Source organism: Nomascus leucogenys, chromosome 13, assembly GCF_006542625.1.
Source record: "Nomascus leucogenys isolate Asia chromosome 13, Asia_NLE_v1, whole genome shotgun sequence".
Taxonomy (NCBI): Eukaryota; Metazoa; Chordata; class Mammalia; order Primates; family Hylobatidae; genus Nomascus; species Nomascus leucogenys.
The window spans coordinates 15,555,583-15,574,190 of record NC_044393.1 but is presented as its reverse complement, the minus strand read 5'-3'; the positions used below and the strand labels follow the sequence as shown (position 1 = coordinate 15,574,190).

The following is an 18,608-nucleotide window of genomic DNA, read 5'->3' as shown; positions in this document are numbered from 1 at the left end:
AGAGGGACACCCCCCTCGCACACACAGAGGGGCTCACCATCCAAGGACCCCAATCACCTAGCTGAGAGCACCCCTGCTCCCACAGGGACACTGACCGCTCCAAGTTCCCGCCATTCAGGACTCAAACAACCCACTCCGCACAGCACAGCACAGGGCCTCCTTGGAACGAGTCCCTCCCCAGAGGCTATTTCTCTGCGGGTTGGAACTGCTGCTGTGGGGAGGACTCCTCCTCTCTCCTTCACGATGACCTGCCCTCACCTAGCTCATCTCTTGGTAGACATTGTCCCACACATCTCTGTCATTTGCATGCCACAATGGTGACAGTCTTCCTGGCCACGCTTATGACAGGGTCTTTTAGTTTCTGACACAGTCACAGCCTGATTTCACCTGATTTCACTTACAAAGGCAGGTTTCTCTTCCCAGCCTCACATGGGGGTGGTCTCAGTGGAGTTCAAGAGGCTGTGGACTGGGAGGAGAGGCAGCAAAGAACCCCAGCCCACCCCAAGCAGGAGGTGGAGGGTCCATCCGGCCGTCTGGAGACAGCCGAGGCCCTCGGCCACTGCAGTTCCCCGCACTGAGCCTGGGCCTCCACCCCCACTCCATACTGGGACAGATGCTGGAGGGGCAAGCCCCAAATACCCTCCCTAACCAGAAACAGAAATCCCAGAATCCACCAGATCCCAGCCCGGCCTGGCCAGATAGTCTGACTTTCCAACAAAGTCAAAAATACAGATTTTTAGAATTAAAATGCAAATATTGGCAACTAGTTCAAATTAAATTTTTTTTTTTTTTTTTTTTTTTTTTGCGTGGAGCACTTTCTGGTGAAAACCTGACCCCACCTGGGAGCAGGCCCCAGGGGGATGGTTGTGGGAGATGGGAACCCCCCCCACCAAGTGCAAAGAATAGGCCACGAGCTGGGCACAGATGCCTCTTCCCCAGCCTACCTGGGAGTGACAACCAGAAAACGTGCTAGACAAATTCTGAAAGAGCTGTAACACCTTATATTAGTTTAAAAGTCTGCAGGTTGAGTTTATCCCAGACCCTTTACAGCTTTTTCCTTCTGATTGGTGAGGCCTCAGCTCAAATGTCACCTCCTCAGAGAGGCCCTCCTCCACGGCCCTATTTAAGTTGCCCCCACCAGAGTCTCAGTCAGTGACATGCACCCTTCATTTCCTTCTTGGCGCTGACCCCTACCTGCAAGTGCCTCGTCATTTGCAGTTGACATCTGTACTGTCTGTCTCCACCAGCACTTAGGCTCCGTGAGGACAGAGGCACGTCGCCTCGTGCCCTGGTGAATCCCAAATCCCCGCCCTGAGCGCAGTGCCTGGCACAGAACAGACACAGGCAATGAGTGCTGCTGAAATTTCCCCATGGAGCCAGTGGTGATCTGTCCAGGCTCTACAGCCCTCCCCCTAAACGTGTTCAGAGACGGGGACACTGGGGCCATCCTCCCTGCTCTACTCCTGGTGAAGAGCCCTCAGACCCACAGGATGGGCTTGTCCGTATCACCTTCTCAGGTGAGCCTCATACGTAAGCAGGTTCAGTGGGTGAACCAAGCCTACGTCTTTAACCCACGTGATAACCACTCAGTACCAGGTTTCTACCATCAAATCTTTTCTATCCTCAGTCCTGCTGTGGGAATTCAGACTCACCCAGAATTCAGTTTCACAGACTCAGAAGAGAATGTGATGCAGATTGTTCTGAAATGTTTGGTTTTAAAGCAACATCAAATGATTACATTTGTGATCTGAAATTATTTGTTTGCTTCATACCAAACCAAATGTCCTTCCAAATTATTTTCTTTAAATTATTCCCAGAATGGGGAGCAATGTTAATTGTTTCCAATGAAAAAAGTGCCCCTTTCATCAAAGCCATGAGCTTTATCTGCTGTTTTTTAATATAATGCTGGCTTGGAGAAAGTGATTGTAAATAGCAGGTCTTCTTGGTGCATTTTATGCTTTCAAATATGCTAGTTGGAATAAAGAAGTGAAAAGTTTAAAAATCCTCTCTTGTAAATCTTTAGAAATTGCACTAGAGTTATTTCTTGCTCTTTGAGGGGAGAGATCACCCTGCAAACGTACAGTCACACCTGTTCGGCTCCCCCGGGTTCTGAATGTCACTAGACCCCCACTTCACCCCGACCTTGGCAGGTCAGACTCTGTGAAGGACGCTCACTCTCTGTGCGACCTCACACCAGGTACAGGGACCGGGGGAAAGAGGCACATCTGGCTTGTGGGACGGTCCTGCAAGGCCACTTTTCTGACATGGAAGTGACACCTGCAAAGGAATCTCTCATTTCTCCCAGCTCCAGTCAGTTTCAACAAGACGTGGGGTTTTCTTTCCTCTCAACTAGTATAGTTTTTTTTTCTAATAATCAAAGTCATAACTCATTTCAAAGGTTTTTAAAAATAGAAGAAAACAAGCTTTTAAATCACACGTGATTCCAACACCAAAGATAAGCAGCATTTGCATTTTGCTATGTAGTGCTCCTGTTAGACATACACACATATTATCACACACACTTACGCATTTTTGCTTCATTAAAATAGAATAAAGCTTTATGGGCCAGGCGCAGCGGCTCATGCCTGTAATCCCAGCATTTTGGGAGTCCGACATGGGTGGATAACTGAAGGTTGGAAGTTTGAGACCAGCTTGGCCAACATGGCAAAACCCCATCTCAACTAAAAATACAAAAATTAGCTGGGTGTGGTGCATGCACCTGTAATCTCAGCTACTTGGGAGGCTGAGGCAGGAGAATTGTTTGAACCCAGGAGGTGGGGGTTGCAGTGAGCCGAGATCACACCATTGCAATCCAGTCTGGGCAACAGAGTGAGACTGTCTTAAAAAAAAAAAAAAAAAAAAAAAAAAAGCTTTGTTTACACTAAGCAATATTTTGTGTCCATATTTACATATAGATAACAACAGATCACTACCATTTTTGGTATGGGCATAAGTAGATATAAGTATTACATGAATTTCCTACTTTTTATCCAGTTATGGTTATGTCACCTATCAGTGATGTAACTTCAGTCAAGACAGAGGATTATCTCATAAAAACCAAGACTGGGCCAGGCGCAGCAGCTCATGCCTGTAACCCCAGCACTTTGAGAGGTTGAGGCGAGTGGATCACTTAAGGTCATGAGTTCGAGACTAGCCTGGTCAACATGGTGAAACCCTGTCTCTACTAAAAATAATTAGTGGAACATGGTGGTACACACCTGTAATCCCATCTACTCGGGGGGCTGAGGCATGAGAATCACCTGAACCCAGGAGGTGGAGGTTGCAATGAGCTGAGATCACACCACTGCACTCCACCCTGGGCAACAGAGCAAGACTCTGTCTCAAAAAAAAACAAAAAAAGAAAAAACAAAACTGGAGGTTGTCAGTCTAGGGTGGCGTTAGGGACTTTCATTTCCTTCCAGAGGACATTCTGCTATCCGCAGGGTAGAAACCTAATCCTCAAGGTTCAAGGTGACAAGAATAGCTCCAACCATCAAATGCTTATTCCAGGAAGCAGGTCAAAGGACGGAACAACTAAGAAATGACACTAAAGATATGTGTCCATCCATCTGCATTGCTATAAAGGAATTCCTGAGGCTGGGTTATTTAGAGAAGAGAGGTTTAATTGGCTCACAGTTCTGCAGGCTGTACAATCATGGCACCAGCATCTGCTCCTGGGGAGGCCTCAGGAAGCTTTCAATCATGGCAGAAGGTGAAAGGGAAACAGGTACATCACATGGTGAGAGAAAGAGCAAGAGAGGGAGGAGGATGTGCCAGGCCCTTTAAACAACCAGATCTACCATAAACTCAGAGCAAGAAACGTCATTGCCATTGGTACGGCACCAAGCCATTGTGAGAGGGATCTGCCCACATCACCAAAACACCTCCCAGCAGGCCCCACCTCCAACATCAGGGATCACATTTCAACATGAGATTTGGAGAGGACCAACATCCAAATCATATCAAGAAGCTATAAAAGGGGGTCTCCAAAAATACCACCCAATACTTTCATTGCCTCCCATTGGCCAGAACCTGGTCACATGGCCACAACTCACTGCAAAGAAGCCTGGGAAAATGTAGCGTGTGCCCACCCACTAAGAGAGGGGAGCACTGGTGCCAGGGTGCGGGACCACCAGCGGGCATTTATGCTTCCTACTTCTTTCTTATAAATATCCTTGAGATGCATCTTTGCATATTTTTCTGACCATTTCCTAGGGATAAATGCCTATAAATAAAATATGGGATGAAAAGTTATGCACTTTCATTGGCCAGTTGCCAAATTGCCCTCCAGAAAGGTTGTACCAATGAACTCACCCAAGAGGTGGGGTTCTATTTCATGAAATGTTTCTCCACCCCACATTTCCTTTTAATCCACATGCTTTGCCCTTTATTAGGCTTACACATCTCTTCAGAATCCTTGCTTCCTACATCATAATCTTGGGATTTAATACACGTTTTTCGTTCAGGTTACTGTTAATATCAGATTTTTCTGACTATGCGTGAACCCAGCCACAGATTTAGGGAAAGAGATGTATCTGTCAGTGCTGAAGAGAATCAAAATTAATAATCCTCAGAGACTCTGAAATTGAAGTGGGCAGGGAAGGGTGGGAAGAACAGATCTCATTCTATGAAGAGCATGGAGGGATTTTCACGGAGCATGTAGTGCTGAGTACAGCAGACCAGGCATCCGGGGACACCCAGAGAGCAGCCTTTTCTCAACAGAAGAGGACTGAGCACCGCAAAGAGCTGCAGAAAGGGAATCCCGGACAGGGGTAACCATAGATGCAAAGGCTGCCCACGGCAGGCACCAACTTGTCCAGGTTTGCCCAGAATTTTCCCGGTTTTAACACTACAAATCCCACGTCCCAAGAAACTTCTGAGTCTCAGCCAAGCTGGGATGATTTGCCTGGAACTGCCCCTGTTATAAAACTGAGAGGTCTGTGCCCCATGACCCCCGTCAGTCCTGAGCAAGCTGAGGCAGTGGGTCGCCCTAGACTGCAGCAACGTGCATGACGGTGGGAAGAGCCACTGACTCTCTTTCAGGTCCTCTCGCCCCTCGACCTCGGAGTCACCCAGGTGGGCACTGGCATCCGGGATGAAAACTTCCCAGCACCCCTTGCAGCAAGCAGTGGCCACGTGACCAGGCAGTGGCCATTGCACATGAGGCCAGTGCACAGCAACTGCCTTTAGAGGAAGGAAGATTTGTGTCCTCTTGTTCTCTTCTCCCCTCCCTGCTGGCTGGCAGTAGATAGGATGGACACTGTGGGGGAAGCTACACCCTAAGGAAGTCAGAGCAGCAAGATGGAAGTAGGCTAAGACCCTGAAAAATGCACAGAGAAGAATCACCCGACTGGCTTGGACTTTCATGTGAAAGGAATGAGCCTCTGTCTCAGTAAAGCCACCGTGATTCAGGGTCCTTGTCACATTCACTGAGGCTGTAACATAATTGTTAGAAAGAACAGGAGCGGGAGGGGAGATGGAGTCGGAGAGGCAGGCAGAGGTCAGGTCACATCGGGCCTGTAGGCCAAGGCGGAGGAAGAAACAGGCGACATAGGACTCAAGGACCACACCTGCTCCCAGGCGAAGGGAGTTTGCTGTGGGTGCCCCTCCCTGTCTGTGTGTCTAGTGTGTGGATATTCTTTATACCTTGCCCATATTGTACAAATACTTTTTTCTGTTCAATATTCAGAAGGCATTGCATTAAATAGCAAGATGGCAGACGAACAGCAGGAAGGAACATTAGGAACATCCACGGTGTTCCATCCAGGAACCTTCACCATGGAAACCCTTGTGCTCATGGGCCTGGTCTCAAGACACAGTCAGCTGTTGGGGATCAGAGGCCACACTCATCGTAGCAGAGAGGCAGGACCAACTGGGAGAGGGTCCTTCTGTGACACCTACTGCATCACCGGGCTCTGTGAAGTGACTCAGCTGCCAGAACTCACACGGTATCGTTCTACACCAAAGCCTCACGGGAAAAATGGTAAGTTCTCAGTTTCTCCATTAACAGCAACTCTCAGATTAATCTCTGTCCTCCCTCGCTTCTCCATGAAACAACTTTTTATGGCTTGGCTTGGGTCTATTTTTCCATTTATTTTTTATTTTACTGATTGAAAGGTACATATTGTGTGTGTGTGATTTTGTCTCTGTCAGCCAGGATAATCATGGTTTAATTCCCATTACTATTGTTACCAACACCCTTTACTTTTTTTAAGCTTTTCGGTTCCTGAGGGTATTAATCAGGATCTTTCTGTCTCGTGAGACAGAAAACAAATCCAAACTATGTAAGAGGAAAAAGAATGCGCTCATCACTAGCATTGAGAGGTTCCCATGCTTAGCTTGCTTGGGGTACAGCTACATCTACCGTTTCCAGGGTCATCCTGTAACTCTCTCTCTCTGCTTCCCCAGCTTTGGCTCCATGTTTAGCTCCACGACCCTCAGGCTTAAACAGCAGTACTGGCTCCTCCCCAGCTCTCCAGCTCCCTGACCCTCAAACTCCAACTCCAGCACCAACTCCGCCCCGGGTCTCCAGCTCCACAATCCTCAAACTACAGCAGCAGCACCAGCTCGCCTGTGGATCTCCAGCTCAATGACTCTCACACTTGGGAGGCAGCACCGGCTCCCCACCAAGGCTCCAGCTCTACAACCTGCAAACTAGAACAGCAGCACCGGCTCCTCCCTAGGTCTCCAGCTACACGACCATCAAACTTGAACTGCAACACCAGCTCCTCTTCGGCCTCCAGCTCCACAATCCTCCAACAACAACAGCAACACCGGCTCCTCCCTGAATCTCCAGCTCAACAACTCTCAGTCTTCAGAGGCAGCACCGGCACCTCCCCAAGGCTCCAGCTCCATGACCCTGAGATTTGAACAGCGGTAGCACCGGCTCCTGTCCAGGTCTCCGGCTTCATGATCCTTAAACTAGAACAGCAGCACTGCCGCCTCCCTGGGTTTCCACCTCCACCACCCTAAGACATGAATGGCAGGACCCGGTCTCCCCCAGGGCTCCAGCTCCAAGACCCACAGATTTAAACGGCAGCACCGGCTCTTCCTGGGATCTCCAGCTCCACAGCCCTCAAACCAGATCAGTAGCACCAGCTCCTCTCTGGGTCTCCAGCTCCACAATCCTCAGACATGAACAGCAGCACCGGCTCCTCCTTGGGTCTCCAGCTCCACAACCCGCAAAGTAGAAGAGCATCACTGGCTCCTCCCCGAGTCTCCACCTCCTCAAGTCTGAGGGTTGTAGAGCTGGAGACCCAGGGTGGAGCCGGTGCTGCTGTTCTAGTGCGAGGGTCGTGGAGCTGGAGACCCCGGGAGGAGCTGCTGCTGCTGTCCTAGTTTGAAGGTCATGGAGCTGGAGACCTGGGGAGGAGCCATTTGAATAGCAGCACTGGCCCCTCCCCAGATCTCAGGCTCCACGACCCTCAGACTTAAAAAGCCGTAGTATGGGCTGCTCCCTGGGTCTCCAGCTCTACAACCCTCAGACATGAACAGCAGCAGCACCGGCTCCTCCCCCTGTCTCCAGTTCCTGGAGCCTCAAACTACAACAGCAGTACCGGCCTCTCCCCAGGTCTCCAGATCCACGACCCTCAAAATAGAATGACACCACCGGCTCCGCCCTGAGTCTCCAGCTCCCAAACCCTCAAACTTCAATTGACACAGCAGATCCTCCCCACAGTTAAACAGCAGCATGGGCTGTTCCCCAAAGCTCCAGATCCACAACCCTCAGAAGCATGGGCTCCACCCAAGGTCTCCAGTTCCATGACCCTCAAACTACACAGCAGCACCAGCTCCTCCCCAGGTCTACAGCTCCACCACCCTCACACCAGACACCAAGACTACCTCCTCCCCGCTCTCCAGCTACACGACCCTCAGACTTCAACAGCAGCAGCGGCTCCTCCCTGTACCTGAAGCCCCATGACCCTCATATATGAACAACAACAACGCCAGCTACTGCCTAGGGCTCCAGCTCCAGGACCCACACATTTAAACTGCAACACCAGCTCATCCAAGGATCACCAGCTCCACCACCCTCAGAGGAGAACAAGACCTCTCCTCCCTGGGTCGCCAGCTTCCTGACCCTCTAATAACAACATTGCTCCTCCCTGGGTCTGCAGCTCCACGACCCTCAAACCAGATCAAGATCTCTCCTCCCATGCTCGCTCCAGCTTCCTGCCCTCCCGACCTCAGACAACCAGACCTCCTCCCTGGGTGCCAGCTTCCTGACCCTCGAACTAAACAACGTTGCTCCTCCCTGGTCTGCAGCTCCACCACCCTCCAACCAGAACAAGATCTCTCCTCCCTGGGTCACAGCTTCCGACCCTCAATAACAACATTGCTCCTCCACGGGTCTGCAGCTCGACGACCCTCAAACTAGAACAAGACCTCTCCTCCCTGGGTCGCCAGCTTCCTGACCCTCTAATAACACCATTGCTCCTCCCTGGGTCTGCAGCTCCATGACCCTCAAACCAGATCAAGATGTCTCCTCTGTGTGTCATCAGCTTCCTGACCCTCAAACTGCTCCTCCCTGGGTCTGCAGCTCAAAGAACCTCAGACTAGAACAAGACCTCTCCTCCCTGGGTCGCCAGCTTCCAGACCCTCGAACTATGACAACATTGCTCCTCCCTGGGTCTGCAGCTCCACGACCCTCAAACCAGATCAAGATCTCTCCTCCTTGTGTCATCAGCTTCCAGACCCTCGAACTATGACAACATTGTTCCTCCCTGGGTCTGCAGCTCCATGACCCTCAGACTAGAAGAAGACCTCTCCTCCCTGGATCGCCAGCTTCCTGACCCTCGAACTACAGCAATATTTCTCCTGCCTGGGGCTGCTCCACCACCCTCCAACCACAAGATCTCTCCTCCCTGGGTCGTCAGCTTCCTGACCCTCGAACTATGAAAACATTGCTCTTCCCTGGTTCTGCAGCTCCACGACCCTCAGACTAGAACTAGACCTCTCCTCCCTGGGTCATCAGTTTCCTGACCCTCCAACTATGAAAACGTTGCTCCTCCCTGGGTCTCCAGCTCCACCACCCTGAAACTGTAACAGCAGCACCAGCTCCTTCCTGGACCTCCAGCTCAATGACTCTCAGACTTCCAAGGCAGCACCAGCTCCACCCCCAGGCTCCAGCTCCAAAACCCTCAGATTTGAGCAGCGGCAGCACCAGCTCCTTTCTGCGTCTCCAGTTTCACCATCCTTAAATGAGAACAGCAGCCCCATCTTTTCCCTGGGTCTCCAGCTCCACGAACCTCAAGCTGCAACAGCAGCACCTGTTCCTCTGGGATCTTCAGCTCCACGACCCTAAGGCGTCAGTGGCAGCACTGGCTCCTCCCCTGGGCTGCAGCTCCAGAACCCTCATGAATAATCCCTTCTCATGAAATGTAGCAGTCAGGAAAACTGCAGAGGAATAAATAAATAAATAAATGTTTTCTTTCAAATTGATGTTTCTTTTCTGTTCACGCAAGTCAGGAAACTTTTCTACTTTCCATCAACCTTACAATCTACTTATATTCAATTGTAAGGTGGAAATCCACCATTTGAAATCACCTTTAAAAAGTTAGTAACTCTGTTTTACTATGATCTTATCTCACAGCTCTAGAAACAATCTCTCCCTTCGCCTGTGCAGAAGTCTTATCGACATTCAAACTATGAATTTAGTTGGTTGAGATTCCTAGAATACACATTATCCCCAAATGTTCCTGCCCTCCTTAAAATCTTCTAACACGTTCCCCTCACCTGAGCATAAGTGCCAGGTCCCAATCACAGCCCACAGTGCCCAGCACGGCCCTGCCCTCTGCCCTGGCCTTATGGTCTCTCCTCTGCTGTTACTTTCCTCTCAGACAGGCCTCTGTCGCTTCCTCAAACCACACAGGCTCAGGCCTGACTCCGGGCCTTTGCCCCTGCTGTGCCCTCTGTGTGGAGTGCCTTTCCCCGGCTCCCCATCCTCCTCTCAACCCGCTCAGCTCCAGCCTGCTGGCCGCCCCTCAGGTCGATGAACACACGATGTCCTCCCCCCATAGGCCTTTGCACATGCTGTTCTCTGTGCCTGAAACACTTCCCCCCTCACCAGCTGGGTTCACTTTTCTAATTTCCATTCATCCTTGGAGTCTCCACTGAAATATCGCCCCCTGCCCACCCCCGTCGCTTGGACTTAACCTTGCTTAGGTTGAAAACCCCCGTCTCCTGACTCCAGGAAGCTAAATGCTATCCTGGCACTTGGAACTTTCCCACTGCAACGTTGTGCACACTCGTAATTATTCTATTAGTTTGGTGCAGAAGTCATCGCAGTTTTTGCCATTAGTTTTAATGAACTGCAGCGCCGGCTCCTCCCTGCTTTTGATTGCCATTACCTTTAATGGCAAAAACCGGGATTACTGCTGCACCAACCTAATAGAATAATTTATATTCATTCACCCATCATCTGTCTTCCCCTCTAGAAAGTAAGCTCCATGAGAATAGGGACCAAATCTACTCCAATCACTCCACCTTCCTAGCACATTGTCAATAATCATTTACCAACTGACTGATAGAGAAATATCTTCATTGTTGCTGGGATGAGCCACGTAACATGACACGCCCCTTTGAAAGTCAATGTCATGGACAGTTAGCATTTGCTTTTCACTCCTGCACCCGTGGCTTGGCTGGGCTTAGGCTGATCTAGTCTGGGCTTGACTCCAGGCTGAGGGTTGGAACCCTGCGTGCTCCACACGCCTCTCATCCTGCAGCCGGAGCCGAAGTTCCCTGGGGCATGCTCGTCTCATGGGAAAAATCAAGAGCATTAGAGGGCAGGCCTGGCAGTGCCAACACATTCCAGGCTTCTGCCTCTGCCGTGTCTACGAAAATCTCGTTGGCATAAGCAAGTCACCCAGCCACGAGCAATACCTATGGGATGGATAAGTCTATCCACCCTCCCTCGGGCCCTGGTAAGGATGTGGATGTGTCATACTCTTACAGGGGGAGTGAGATATTGAGGCCCAACATTAAATCACCTACAGCAAGATATGTCAGCCTCTGTGTCCCCACGCTGGAATCATGCTTCACCAGCGGGTTTACCTGAGCTGACTCCCCTTTGCAATGGTGCCTGCAGGTTTAGGCCAACGCTGCTCCTTGTGGAAGCCAGAGAAGCCTCAACTGGCCTCCGACTGTTGGCAAGAACAAGATATTAGGTTGGCGCAAAACAACCACAAGCCCCAGGTGGCCCATGCCCAGTGAGACAGGAGAGGGGCAGGAAGAACTATGGGGGCTCAGGGAGGCTCCCATCCCCAGGCCCCTCCCTCCCCTGCTTGTCCCATCTCTGCTTTCTTTTTTTTCCTTTTTTTTTTTTTTTCCTTGAGACAGGGTCTGACTCTGTCACCCAGGTTGGAGCGCAATGTTGCGATCTTGGCTTACTCCAACCTCCGCCTCCCAGGCTCAAGCAATCCTCCCACCTCAGCCTCCCCAGTGGCTGAGACCACAGGCGCATGCCATCACACCCAGCTAATTTTTTTTTTTTTTTTTTTGTAGACACAAGATTTTGCCTTGCCCAGGCTGGTCTCGAGCTCCTGAGCTCAAGCAGTCTGCCCACCTCGACCTCCCAGAGGTTAGGGATTACAGACGTGAGTCACTGAGTCCAGCCTGCTTTATTTTGCTTTACAGTACCTGGGACGTTCTAATGTGCTAAGTACATGTGTATTTTCTTTCTTTTTACTCTTCCCTAGAATAGGAGCTTAACGTGGGCAGATACTTTTGGTTATCTCATTTATCACCCTATCTCCAGTCGCTGGAACAGTCTCCGGCACATGAATGGTGTGTTCTAAATAAATATTTTTAACAAATAAATGAAATATCCTATAAGAGAAAGCTAGTGTTTGGAACTCACCCATCAACAGAACCAAAAAGCCAAAGACCTTTAGCCTGTCCCTACCTCTGAATGCACCCAACCCCCACAGGAGCCAGCAGAGAAAAAACAGGAACAAAGGTGGGGAAAAAGAGTGGGTGGTTCCCCCCGCAGCTAAGGACCCTCGAGGCTTAGGCTGAACTTGAGCTGGAGAAAGGACTAATCTAGGAACTGGGTGTGAGATAAAAGTTTAGATTTGTCTGGCCTGGATTTTGTAACACCTAAACACGAGTTATTCCATCCATTTTTGTTTTTGATTTTTGAGACAGACTCTTGCTCTGTCTCCTAGACTGGAGTGCAGTGGTGTGATGTCAGCTCACTGCAACCTCCGCCTCCCGGGTTCAAGTGATTCTCCTGCCTCAGCCTCCTGAGTTGCTGGGATTACAGGTGCATGTCACCATGCCCAGGTAATTTTTCTATTTTCAGTAGAGATGGGGTTTCTCTATGTTGACCAGGCTGGTCTCGAACTCCTGACCTCAAGTAATCTGCCCACTTCAGCCTCCCAAAGTGCTGGGATTACAGGCATGAGCCACCAGGCCCTGCCATATTCCATTCATTATTAACAAGTCTGTTATGATAAATCAAAGTGACCAAAATCCTAAGGAAACTTCCCCAGATATCATCAAGAAGCAGAGACCAGAGACCTATCAGCAGGATGGGGACTAGGGCGAGGCAGGGGAGGGAGGCGCTCATCTCTGGATTATCAGGGTCCAGCAAGGGAGGCATAAACTTTAAGGGGGCACCAAAAAATTCACTGATCAAAATAAATAATATTTTAGTGCAGGACTTTTTTAAAAAGTTAAATTCAATGCAAAAAAAAGATCCCTAGTGGGAAAGTTATCAAGATTTCAACTAAGACACAATTTGACCCTGTATTTGCATGACTTGGCCTCACTCACTCATCCTAACCTGGCCCTGCCTCACAGAAGCTGCTGGAATGCAGCAGCTGGAGAACAGTGCAGCTGTTTTCTGCTCCTATCCAATTCAGACCTTCCACAAACCAGCTACAGGTGAGACCATGATGAGCCACCTATGCCAACCAGGACCACAATCTACCATTAGGACCACAATAACCAGGTCCATGTTGACTGTCCCCAGCTGTGCCCAGACACTTTGGCTTAGAGGCTCAGGCCAGGGCTGCTTCTCCTGTTGACATCGAGCACTCATTAAGAGAAAACAGACAAGGCCAGGCACGGTGGCTCACGCCTGTAATCCCAGCACTTTGGGAGGCTAAGGTGGGCAGATGACCTGAGGTCAGGAATTCTAGACCAGTCTGGCCAACATGTTAAAACCCCCGTCTCTACTAAAAATACAAAAATGAGCAGGCATGGTGGTGCCCAGCTGAGGCACAAGAATCACTTGAACCCAGGATGTAGAGGTTGCAATATCGGTAACGCACTCCAGCCTGGGTGACAAAGTGAGACTCTGTCTCCAAAAAAAAAGAGAAAACAGCCTCGGTTATAGGAACTCAGGCCACCACACAGGCACAATCAAGGAGCTTAGTTATTTGAAATGCAGCCCTGTGTGGGGGTAGGTTGGGGAATGATTCTGATTTTCAACTTTATTCTCTTTCTCTGTTGCTTGGCGTCTCTGGCCATGAGCCTGTCATTTCTATAATTAGAGCACAGATTGTGGGGAGGGGAAGGACAGGCCGCCTGGCAATGTGGTCCTGTTTTTCCTGGACCAGGCTCTGTGTGAGGACCTGTGCCCAGTGGGCAGATTCGGGTCCCTGAGGAAAGAGGAGGAGCCAGGGAGTGGGACATTTGAGGTGACGGCCCTTCCCCAGCTGCCCAGGGCCCGCTTGGCACCGATGGTCATTCCCAGCATGTTGGGTTGGCCTTCGGGGATCTGGTCAGGACTCTCGGGACCATCAGGGTCTGGCAGACCCAGGTTTGGGTGTGAAGACACCTGGGGCATCTCAGACGCCCTCTCCGGCCACTCGCACACCCAGCACTGAGAGGCCACAGCATGTCTGTCCACGCCCCTGTTCTTGTTCACTTGGCGGCTGGCCAGTCATCGTGGACACTGACCTGACCATAGCTTGAGTGTACGGTCCCCAAGTTTCTGCTGGGCCAGCAATTGTGCCCCTTGTGCTGCTGTATCTTGGGGTGCCAGCATGGGGTCTCCACAGGGATAGAGACAGCATCTCTGCACCAACCAGTGGGCACACAGCTGTGTTTCAATACAAACACCAGGGCCAGCTGGACAACGCAGCCTGGGCCCAGCAGCTCTGATTTGCCTGAATCCCAGAGTTGGCATGGTGGGGTCATTCTTTCCAGCCAAACCAGAGAGCACATCCTTGGGCAGGATGAGGAGTGCTCAGAGCAGGCGAATGCAGCTCTGCAGGGAATGACATCTCCTCCAAGAAGTGAGGGCCCTGAAATCAATCCAGGGACACTCTCTGAGCATCCCCAGGGGGCACACCTGGCCTCAGGGAGCAGGGAAATGTCAGCCATCAAGGACAGGTCTGTGCTCTGTGGATGGGCCAGAAAGAGGGGGTGCAGCAAGGGAATCATAATCGCAGAGGAGAAAACGGCCAGAGTCACAGCCTGGTTTGTCCCTTTCTCACTGGGTGCTGCCAGGAGTCCAGTCCCAGCCAGCGACTCCCGAGCACAGGTATCAAAATGGACTGAGACCCTCTAATCGCCTCCTGGTGTCTTGAGATAGCCTCCTATCCACCGGCCCCCACCGCGGGGCCCTGCACTGGCTTCTCCAAGAAGAAACTGGGAGGCTGAGGGGCTGACCTGCGGGGACACCTTTCACTCAAGCCTCGTGAACCTGTTGAATGTTTAACTTATCCTTAAAAAACATGCCTGCCTCTTTGCATATCTAACACTCTGTAAGGAGCATGTGTTACTTTGCTAAAGAAGGAAAACATCACTCCAGCCCACCTGTGTGTTTAGCAAACACCAATTCCCAGCCCAGAGCAGATTTGCTGCTGCAAAAAGCAAAAGCTCAAAACCCACGTGGAGCCTTCAAAGGCTGCCTGGCCCCCAGCTCACCCTTCGGAATTCACTGATGGGTGTGCTTGGGGCTGTTTCTTCCTGGTGTCTGGTGTCAGGAAAGAGAAGACACAGGGATACTAGTTGGGGGTTTAATCCCTTCAGACCCAAACCTCGGTTTTCTGTGTCCCTTACGTTACCCCATCGAGACGCCGCTGGGGCTGAATGAACCACGAGCTGCTGCCCTGAGCAGGGAGTCGAATCCATCCTTGATCAGATGGTTAAAGCCTCGCACGGCCTCTAGGGCCCCACATGGCGGTGGGGGCTCCCTCCTCAGCTTTATCTCACAGCAGGGATGACCCATCACTGGGTATCCCAGCTCAGACCTCAAGGGAAACAGGCCCGGGGGAAGGTGGGTGGAAGGACAGGGCCCCTGGTGGGAGGACTCACAGGTGAGAGACCCCACCCACTTGGGCGATTCACACCCAGGGTTTTTGGGGTCCTCAGAGGAAAAGTTGGTTCACAGTGAACACAGATCCTGCCATCCAGGGTCACAATTATCTATAGCAGGGACAACTACCCACTACAAAAAAGATGAATTTAATAAGGCAGAAACTTTAACTCAAGATGAATTTTTTATTCACAATGTTCCTTAGGCTGCCTGATGAAGTTTAAATGTTGTCAAATGCCTAAGGAGATTTGGTTGTTTATTGCTCTTCTTCAACTGTTGGTGCAGGAGGGAAGTTGAGTTCACAGTCACCTTCACCTTCACTCCTGCGAGGCCAGGCCCCCTCACCACTACTGCTAACCCAGGTCCATTTCCGTGAACTCGGAAAACTCACATTCTCGTTCAATGGGATTTCAGATTTATACATGAATTAAGTGTGGTGTCTAAAAATGACGCAATGGGAGGGTTGGGAAAAAATATTCTCAGGAAATGGGTATCTTGTGCTCCAGCCATGTGGTCCCCAGTGAGCAGGGAGGTCCAGTGCTGAGTTCTCCAGGACAGAGGGGGTGCCACAGGCCATGGCCCATGAGCCAGAGGAGAGACGGACATGAGTTGGAGGACACCCCTGGTTTACCCGCCCAGCACCTGCTGCTGCTTCTGGGTCCCGAGCCCCCTTTGGGAAAGCCACCCCTCCGGAGCCCTCTGTCCACAGGTGGGGTAGACCCAGCCCTGTTCCCTCAGTGCAGGGCTTCTGTCACAGACCAATGGTAATCCATTCCCTGGTGCCAGAGAGCATATTGCTTCCCAACATATGAGCAAAATCAGGGCTCTGTTTGCAAGGAAATAGGATATCTGAATGTCGGGGTCTACACCAGCAATTAACCAACTGGGAATTAACAGTGGAATGGCCAAATGCCTTGTGAATGAATGAGCAATGTACTTGCAAAAAGACATATAAATATTCCATATACACTTCAGAGCCCTCTTTTTGGAATTTCTGACACGTCTGAAAGTTTGACTTTTCATTAGAGGCTATGATTCCTACACGATTCATTCATAATATCAAGGATCCATTCTCCCCAGGATGCACTTGGGATGCCCATCAAAGTGCCGTTCTGAGAACATGTGCAAAAGCAGATTCTTATACTTCTGTCTCCCTTATCTTGCATTGGGCAACACCAAGGCATGTTAAAAAGATTGTGCCATTTATAAATGAGGTAACTGAGGCCCAGAAAGGGAAGATGGTCTGCCCAGCTCTCAGAAAAGGTCTTGGGACCTCAGCAGGCGTACCTTGGCCTGAAGAATTTCAGTGATGCTTCAGCATTCTCACCAAATGTCACAGGGACATTAAACATGTCCTTGTGTTGGCAAGAAACTTGAGGCTCATTCACAAGAAGACATGATGAATGAACTATGGCTGCCATCTTCAAGCTGTGCCTGGATGTCTTTGATCTTCTGATAAAAGTCTTTTTAACCTGAATTATCTGGGACACCACCCAGCTTCTCCTTTCTTGGTGTATACTGGTTCTCACCAACACCTGGACATGAATGCACATTTGCATCTAAGCTTTCTGTTTGTTTTCTTCTACCTGTTTGAATGAGGAGGAACCAGGGACATTTAACCTGTTTCCACTCACTCGTTCCATGATAGTAATTTGACAACACAGGATCTTTAACACTTCACCATCACAAAGACTCAATTTCATACGTGAATGAGTCAATGTCAAAGGGTAGGAGGAGGAGGTGGGGACCTGCCATGTTTTCCTCACACCTCTTAAATGGTTTATTTCATATTGATACAGATCAGGGACCATGGATCGTACTGACAAGCTCATCAATTATCTGCTACTCACCAATAATATCAAGGTCTTGCTTTCTTGGTGTGGTAGTTGATGTTGATTGCTGAGGATGTCTGTGAACTTGAAATTGTGTTTATCTGCCGGAGACCTTGAACCTGAGAACTTCTTTCCCCACACAGTTGTACAGATGGCGTGCTTGGTGTGAGTATTGTCGAGGGACATAAATTACAGCAACTGGAGTTGGGAGAGAGGGAAGGATGCATTGCTAATTGCAGCATCATTACAGGGCTTCCTAGAAGCTAAAAGAGACACAGTGTCAACAGTGAAACCCCAGAAGTGACAGACAGTGTCTATCTGTGCAGAGACCAGTGACTGCATATGGAGCCAGAGGTCATTATCACGGGCAATTTATAGACTCTATGACTCTGCAGCGGAGAGAAATTCACTCTGACATGCAACAATATGTTAAAGTGGGCATCTTATTATTTTTCAGGAGCCGTAATTTTCAAATGACAACTTCAGGGATCCTTTAAGGAGGATAATTGATTACCTGACAAAGAACTTGTAGCATTTCCTCCTCACAATGGAAGAGGGAAAAACAGCAACAATCAGCTCTTTTGAGCAGAAAACGAGCATTTCTCAGAGAAAACATTGCGAAGTTTATAACAATGGGAGCCTGAGGAAACACAAATACATCTTGCCTTCTTGACAAATAAGATTTAATTAAGACAACCTTCCTGCTGGAAAATCAGGTCTTGCCCATGCCGTGCAGGGAAAAGCGACAGGCTTAGGAGTGAGAATCTCCTTAAAATGTGGTCCTGTGTCGGCCTCTTAATTATTCATGAGCATCCTTGTCACTGAATTTCACTGTTTCACCTATTTTTAGTAAATTTTTTTACTCCAAATGCTACTGTGTTATTTCATGAAATAGTTAATGCATCCACGATAGGCACAGATGAAACGGAGAGGCTCGTGCTCACCCCTGAGGAATTCCAAGTGTGGTTAGCACTTTGCAGGCAGGCCGGTAACTCTGCCGTGGGAAGCGGGTGTCTGAGAGCAAGGTCAGTGACACCATCTTGTTCTTGGGACTGAACCAGAGGCAGAGAAGCCAGGAGACGCCCTGGGACCCGGCCCCTGGATGTTCACCATGGGCAGGCAGCTGTTTGCAGGGAGATGCCTGAGTGATCCCCAGGTTCCTCATGAAAACCTACAGCTCCGGTAAAATCTGCACTTCCCAGCCTGGGCTGCTTCCCACTGGATGCTCCCGAAACCAGATGCCTTCATTCTGACCCCTGGCAGTTCCCTGCATAGGCCCGTATGAATCAGGAGGGTCCTGACCTGGCTCTCAGACCACTGCTTCTCATGGCAGACTTCCCGGCCAAGCATTTCCTGAAAATCGGTCTTCTCAGATTTTCTTCTGAGATGTGGCCAAGGCCCTGAAACAGAGGTCTCCCCTCCCACCCAGGTTCTTACCTGTGAAACAGGCCATGGTGGGAATGGGGAGGAAAGGATCAGCCCTAGACAAGGAGGCCCTCCCATGGGGA

General features: G+C 50.0%; 1 non-coding gene across 1 annotated transcript; it reads right to left on the bottom strand.

The window, feature by feature from the left end:
• Window positions 1-937: 937 nt before the first annotated feature.
• Window positions 938-1,000, bottom strand: LOC115838122. Its single transcript, XR_004033166.1, has one exon. It is a non-coding gene; the product is annotated as a U7 small nuclear RNA (small nuclear RNA).
• Between the last annotated feature and the right edge of the window lie 17,608 nt (window positions 1,001-18,608).